Source organism: Myotis nattereri (assembly GCF_964212035.1).
Source record: "Myotis nattereri genome assembly, chromosome: 3".
Classification (NCBI taxonomy): domain Eukaryota; kingdom Metazoa; phylum Chordata; class Mammalia; order Chiroptera; family Vespertilionidae; genus Myotis; species Myotis nattereri.
The window spans coordinates 179,040,554-179,048,389 of record NC_138077.1 but is presented as its reverse complement, the minus strand read 5'-3'; positions in this window follow the sequence as shown (position 1 = coordinate 179,048,389).

The window sequence follows — 7,836 nt, the reverse complement described above, 5'->3', positions numbered from 1 at the left end:
CTCCCCACCTGGGACCCTCGCAAGTCTGCAGGCTGGGCAGGCCAGGAGCAGAGGGTCTGGAGCAGGGGAAAGTGAGGTGAGACTGAAAGGGCCTTCAAGTTAATGGTGGTGTGAATAATTCATCGGCGCCTCGAATTAGTAACCTGATTCCCAGGTGCTTCCTTCACTCCACCCTGAGGTGATGGATCTGGTGTCGCCCGGTTTACACGTTCTGAGATCTGCACTGGCCACCTGCATGGGGAAGGGAAGCCGGCTGGGCTGGAAGAGAATTTGGGGGTGGAGAAAGGGCATGAGTCTGGGGCTAGACAGACTCCTATCCATCCCAGAACAGCCTCTAACTTGCTGGGTGACCTGGAACAAATCATCTAACTCCTCTAGGCGTCAGTCTTACCCATCTGTCCAGTGGGACCATTCAGCCCTGCCAATAGGGTTGTCGTGGAAATGAAAGTGACAACGTAAGCGGAAGCACAGAGTGGGTGCTCGCTACAGGTTTTTCCTATCTCCCGTTCACGGGGGACCTGAGGGCATCTCTAATTAGTGGGACAACGGGACAAGCGCCCTTCAGACACGCTTAGATTAGCTCAGAGGGAGAGCGAAGGAGGTGGTAGCGGGCAGCTGACGAGGGAAAAGTCTTCGTGGAAGAACGCGGCAGGAAGAACACACGGGATAATCACATTGTGCGGCCCCTAACGCCATCGGGGCCACAGTGTAAGTTCTGGGCAAGAATAGTAAGTGTTCACTCCTGTATTGATCCCCAGGCCTGGCCTGAACATCGTATGCGCCAGGCCCTGTGCTCGGAGCTCGGCTGCAGAAATGCCCTCCACGGCTCGGTGTCTAACTCCTCCAGGAGCCCCATTTGGTTCCGTTCAGCCCAACACGCATCTCCTAAGCTCCTCTGCTCAGAGCCTGCTCCAGGCACGGAGCATCGGGGTAAAGGGGGGCACATGCCCGCCTCCCAGTGAGGAGCCTGGGCTCCGGTTAGACAGACAAGGTCCGAGTGCTGGCTCTCCCGCCCACTGCCAGGCGGTGGGAGCCGGGAAGTCACCTGACCTGCCCCGGCCCGGCCTCCGACTGGGCAGCAGGAGGGAGCAGTGGCCTGCAGGCTGCTGGGAGCCTTCGATGAGATCGTGTGTGGGAAGTCTTCGCCAGTGCCTGGCTCCGTGCTCAGGAGCGAGTATGATTTTTATTCCTCAGAGGAACTCAGATGTCCATCTGCCAGACCACCTGTCCTTTGCCAGGAGGCCCCCAGGGAGCCCAGCGTGGGCGGCCACCTGGAAGGTGCTCAGCAAAGAACATTGGGAAGAGCCAGGCCTGAGGGATCTGCTTACCTGTGGGCTTGATTGGCAGGTGGAAAGGTTCAGGGTGAGAAGCCAGTTCAGGGTGTTAATGTGCAGCTTGCCATTCATTGCGGGCAAATGAGGCTTGGCCCCCAAGGGCTCCTCCAGAGACAGTGTAGACTACGCCCCCAAGTTGTTCCACTGAGGGCGACAAAGTGGAGTGTTTGTCCCCCAGCTGCCACTGTCCCTGGGTGAGGCTGCTGCGGGCATCACCCTGGCATTGCCCACCTGCCTGGGAATGGGGTGGTGGTCCAGTGGCAGGCACAGCTGTCTGCCTGCCTGGGAATGGGAATGTCACAGGATGCGGGCAGGGCCGTGACAGCACCCACTGAGCCATCCACTGCTGTCTCTGGAATAGCTCACCTCTGAAATGTTCGTTCCACCCCCCAGACAACCACCTCTCTTCCCTCGTGCAAACTCCCCACACTGGTCTTCCTTCCCGGCTGCAGGGGCCCTGACGCCTCCCTCTTCCACAAAGGTCTGTGTGGTGGAAAGGGGTGAGGCAGAGGACAGGGGCCGGGAGGCTGCCATCCTGGGGGTTCTGGTTGGGCCCCAAGGGGCCACATCTCTCCACTAACTAGAGCCCTGGGGGCTGGAGGAGCTTCCCCTGAGTGTGGTCCTGGGGGCAGAGGCCAGAAGGAGGGAGCACCCTCCTCCCCTTTATACAACTTTGCAAGATGAGAGTGACCAGCTCTAGTTCACTGTTTGGTAACCAGGGCTCAGACAGAATTGCTTTTACAAGCTCATTTATCAACAGGTATTTTATTATTATTATTATTTTTTATATATATTTTGATTTTTTACAGAAAGGAAGGGAGAAGGAGAGGGATAGAGAGTAGAAACATTGATGGGAGAGAAACATCGATCAGCTGCCTCCTGCACACTCCCAACTGGGGATGTGCCCGCAACCAAAGTACATGCCCTTGACCGGAACCAAACACGGGACCCTTCAGTCCGCAGGCCGACGCTCTCCACTGAGCCAAACTGGCTAGGGCACATCAACAGGTATTTATTGAGCACCTACTATGTGCCAGGCCAATGCTCGCGACTTGTGCACATTGTCCCACTTAACCCTCACAGCTCTGTGAGGGGTGTTAGTGTCCCCCAACATTTCCAAATAGCCCTTGGGGGCAGTGCTACCCTGGTTGAGACTTCTGGCTGTTTACTCTCTGTCTCCCCACCAGCATGTGAGCAGCCAAAGTGCAAAAATCTGTATTTTATCACTGCTGTATTTCAGCCCATGGCGCAGACTAAGTGCTCAGTAAATATCTGCTGAGAGGTGGAATAAAAGTATCCCTAGCCCTAGCAATTTTGGCTCAGTGGCTAGAGCAGTGATGGCGAACCTATGACACGCGTGTCAGAGGTGACACGCGAACTCATTTTTTTGGTTGATTTTTCTTTGTTAAATGGCATTTAAATATATCAAATAAATATCAAAAATATAAATCTTTGTTTTACTGTGGTTGCAAATATGAAAAAATTTCTATATGTGACACGGCACCAGAGTTAAGTTAGGGTTTTTCAAAATGCTGACATGCCAAGCTCAAAAGGTTCGCCATCACTGGGCTAGAGCATTGGCCTGTGGACTGAAGGGTCCCAGGTTCGATTCCGGTCAAGGGCACATGCCTGGGTTGCAGGCTCTATCCCCATAGGGGGCCTGCAGGAAGCAGCCAATCAATGATTCTCTCTCATCATTTATGTTTCTCTCTCTCCCTCTCCCTTCCTCTCTGAAATCAATAAAAAAAAAAAATTAAAATTAAATAAAAAAGGATTCCTTGTTTACAAGTGGGGAAACCGAAGTTCAGAGAGAGGAATGATTCGCCCAAGCCCCACAGCTGCTTGGCGGCAGCGCTGAAACTTGTTTACATCTGACCACTCGAAACCCGTTCTCACCATGACGCTGGCTCTTCCCGCGTGGAGGCCCTTCAGCTCGGTGCAGACTCGGGGAGAGGGTGGCAGATGCTTGGAATGGCGGACCTGGGGCCAAGACCCCTGGAGCCTTACTCATTGAGAGCCCTGGTCCCTTCTGCCCCGACTTGCCCCTCAGGCCACTGGCAATTCTGTCAGGAAAGCAGCACATCAGTTCCCCCATCAAGAAGGGGGGCCAGCCAAGCTTCAAAAAGTCCAGACCCGGAAACCGCCACGCTCAGCCTCTGGGGCGTCCTGGCTGCACGCAGGCTCACGCGGGAGCTCAAAGTGAGAGGGGCTCACTGTGGAGGAGGGCCGAGAAGCCCGAGGACGGTGGGCCAGGGCCTGGGACCATCACAGCTGGAGGGGATTTCAGAGAGCAAAACCGACCCCCTTCTTACTACCTATTCTCAGGGACCCAGAGATGGCAGGAGGGACACAGAGCCCCACATCCACCGAGTGTCCACTAGGAGCAGGCAGTGCCGGGCTCTCTCCCACGTGTGATAACAGCACCCGTGCGCCCGGGAGACCGTGGGCACCTCCGCAGTCAGGGTCCGCGAGAGCCAGCAGGAAGCCTGCACAGAGGAGTTCTGAAATGTGGCTGAGCACCCGAGTGAAGGGGTTAGCCGGTCCTCAGAATAAGCTGGGGAGGTAGGAACTATTACGATATTGAGGGAACAGGCTCAGAAAGGAGGGATCGACAACAGCTTCAACTGCTGCCAAAAGTGATCTCTGGGTGCCAGGAACCGTATTGCGAGCACGTGGGGCGGGGACAGATGGCCGTGGGTGGGGGAGTGAAGGGGGTGAGAAAGTTGCAGGCAGCTCTTCAAGGAGGGGCTGAAAACATGAGACAGACAGACAGAGACAGACTGAGAGCGTGCCTTCTGCTCTGGAACAGCATGGTAGGAGGCGAGCATGGCTGTGCTCTGTTGAGTTGACACGGGGAACCTTGGAGGCTTCGGGCTGGTTGATGGAGCGGCAGAGACATGCGGAGAGTCCCGGGGCCCTTTATCTGGGGGCTCAGGGGCAGCTCCCTGAAGGTGGCCATCGAGCTGGGCACGAAGGTCCACTTCTTGGTAAGACCCCTGCTGCGCTTAGAGGGGGTCGGAGGAAGAAAATTAACACCCACGGAGACCCCACGGTGGGCCAAGTACAGCGCCAGGCCCTTCACTTCCACACTCTCCTGTGGTCCTCACAGCAGTCGCTAACCCGCGGCCTGTGTCTTCCACCAGGTCATCCATTCATGCTGCTTCCACACTCACTGGCCAGACGCTGCTCTGGGGGGGGGGGGGGCGGGGCGGGGGGGGGGGTGGACGTGCCACGGGGCCCTGCCTCACGCAAGAACACCGTCCACCACCTCGCGAGCCTTCGCTTCTCTGCCTGCAAAATGGGGAAGCTGCTGCTCGCTGCGGGTTGTGAGAATTGAGTGCGATGCCTAACGGACACTGTTCATGTGCCGCCTGACACCCTGCTCCCCTGGCCCGGCAGAACCTGCAGGAAGTTCCTAGTGCGCCCGGCTTCCTGTGACCCTGTCCGTGGGCTTCGCAGGCTGCCAGGCACTGAGCCGCTGGGAGGCCACCGCCGCCGTGGGAGCTGGTGCGCTGGCGCTAGCCTTGGCCGGAGGGATGATGGACGTTGGAGGGTAAATGCCCCTTGGCGGCTAAATGCCCATTGGCGGGTAAATGCCCCTTGGCGGGTAAATGCCCCTTGGCCGGAGAGTCTGAGGGGCACGCACAGGAGCCAGCAGTGAGCTCGGCTGCCCTGGGTCACCTGCCCATCAGCACACCCTTCGTGGGCTCCCCGCCCCCCACACTTACTGCTTCCCTGAATCATCTTCCACACCAACTCCCGTGCTCAGAGTCAGCTGTGGGGCAAACCCAGCCTGGCACAGATGGCGACAGCCTGGCACTCAGTCGGCTCACTTTCACTTCTGCAGAACCGGACTTGGTGGAGAGCAGTCAGCAGCAGCCAGGAGCCGGCGTGGGCTGGTGGCCTGGCGGAGGAGCCGGAGCGGGAGGGCCCAGCCGCCAGAGGCGGGTTCATCTCCGCACAGCACTGCAGTTGTGAAGTTACTGTCCTGTGTTCCAGGTTCTGCATCCATTTTCCATCCCAACGTCCCAGATCGTGTGCTCCAACTCAGGGCTCTACGGTCAACACATTAGGCTTCCAGCCCAAGTGCTACGTTCCTCGTTGCAAACATCACCGCCTTGCAGGTTCCCTGTGTCAGCCCTGCCTCCGGGCTGAGGAGCTGATGCAGGCTCGCCTGCCCTGCAAGCTGGCCGGTGTGGCCTGCCCTCTGGCCAGTGTGCGTGCCCGCCTGGCTCAGTGCTCAGTGCCAAGATCCGGGACCTGGTCAAGGCTGTCACCCTGCCACCGCCTGCCCCCCTCACCTGCCCCCACTACAAACTCGTGTGCTCTTCCCGCATCGGGAGCAAAGGGCCAGGCAATGTGATGGTGACCAGCCGGAGCCTGTGGGACCCGCACGCAGACAGCTTCGCCACCTCCCACTATGTGAGCCCCTCACTCTTCTGCATGGTGCTGATGCACGCCATCTATTCGGAGAGAACTCCGTGGGATGAGGGGTCTGGGACCCGCGTGGGGCCCCATGCTAGAGCCCGGCCCCCAAAACTCAACGCCTAGCCCATCCGTCGGTGACCTGTCAGAGCAGCGCCAGCTGCACGTCATGGTCAAAGAAAAGAAAACGAGGATGAGCATCCACACTGGCCTCCTCGGGCACCCGGACCACACACTGCTGATGCCTTTGCCTCTGGCTGGAATCATGTCGGCCACGCACGGCTCCCAGCTGGCTGTGCAGATCAGACGCTCGGAGGGGCAGCTATCTATGTCTTTGATTAATAAAAAATGGGAGGTAAATTAATAATGACTTAATACATGCAATTTGGGATCAAAATCTTCCAAAGCGTGAGGAAAATAACAAAGAGGGGAGTTCCTGAGAGGGAAAAGTCAGAGGCCGCCCTGAGCCGGGCACTGCTGAGAAGGGCCAGCAGGGAGAGGCCAGCAGGGCCCGAGTTCTCACCCCCACTGTGTGCCGGGTGCTGTGCTCGGGCTCCCTCGGGCTTCCTTCACCCTCACACAACCCTGGGAGTGTGCTACCACCCCACTGTGTGGAGGAGTAAACCGAGGCTCAGAGAGGCCAAGCCACTTGCTTAGGATCAGCCTCACATAAAAAGGAACATTTATTAAAAAGAAGGGAAAAAGCCCTGTTTTGCTCAGTGGATAGAGCATCGGCCTGCGGACCAAAGGGTCCACGGTTTCTATTCTGGTCAAGGGCATGTCCCTTCGTTGCAGGCTCCTCCCGGCCCACAGGGCGCATGCAAGAAGCAACCAATCGATGTTTCTCTCACATCAATATTTTTGTCTTTCCCTCTCTCTTCCACTCTCTCTAAAAATCAATGGAAAAATATTCTCGGTGGGGATTAAAAATAAACCAACCAACAAACAAATATAAAGAAGGAAAAAAGAACCCCACCTGTGGTGTCTGGAAAGTCACTCCGAGTTTCCGAGGGAAGGAAGGGGGACCAGCAGAAAGAAGGAACAGCACGGAAGCTGAGTGCTGGGCACTGTTTACACCATTGCTGCTGTGTCTGGACCGGGCGGCACACAGTAGGTGCTCACAACTGAGAGGCTGAGAGTTTGGAGGATATAGGGACATAGAAAATCCTGAGGTGGGGGAGAGGGAATGAATGTTTTGTTGTTTTTAAATATATTCTTATTGATTTCAGAGAGGGAGAGGGAGAGAAACATCAATGATGAGAGAGAATCATTGATCGGCTGCCTCCTGTGCGCCCCACACTGAGTATCGAGCCTGTAATCCAGGTATGTGCCCTCACCGGGAATCAAATCTTGACCTCCTGGTTCACAGGTCGACGCTCAACCGCTGAGCGACGCTGGCTGGGAAGCCTCTAGTTTCGGAAGCACTTTGAGCAGGTATTGTTCATCTTATTTTTTTAAATCTTTGATTATGGAACTATTTCAAACAGAAAAAACGGTAGAGCATAATAAAGCAGAACCAGTGAACCCGTCACCCAGCTTCACCAGAGGTTCCTGTCCGGCCATATTCACTTCAACTATTCTTATAACACAGTGACCAGGTAAGAGCCCTCCACCCCCAGCCCCTTCCCTGTCCCCAGAGGTCACCTCTCCTTGAAGTGGGTGGGTCTCCTCCCCGAGTACTCGGCGCCATTCTGTGTTTAAACTTTCTGACTATGGTTATCTCACTGTGCCTTTCCCTTGGCACTCAGTTATTCCGTCTCAGGATTTAGTCTGTGTTGGCATGTGCAGGCCTGGTCCTTCCCGATGCCTGCCGTGCGGCGTTCCGGTGCAGGTCTCCATAGAACAGTTCAGCTCGTTTCTGCCTTCTCCTACTGACGCACAGACAGACACTTTTTACTCTTTGCTATTTCAAACGTGTGGCAATGACCATCTTTACACACATCTCCTGGTGCACGCATGTGTCACGTATGATCAGTGTAACAATCACTGCGTGCACCCCTCCCTGGCCTTGCAGCATGGCTTGCTGTCGCATAAGCTCAGTTTCCTCATCGGTAAAATGGGCACTAAAATGCATTTT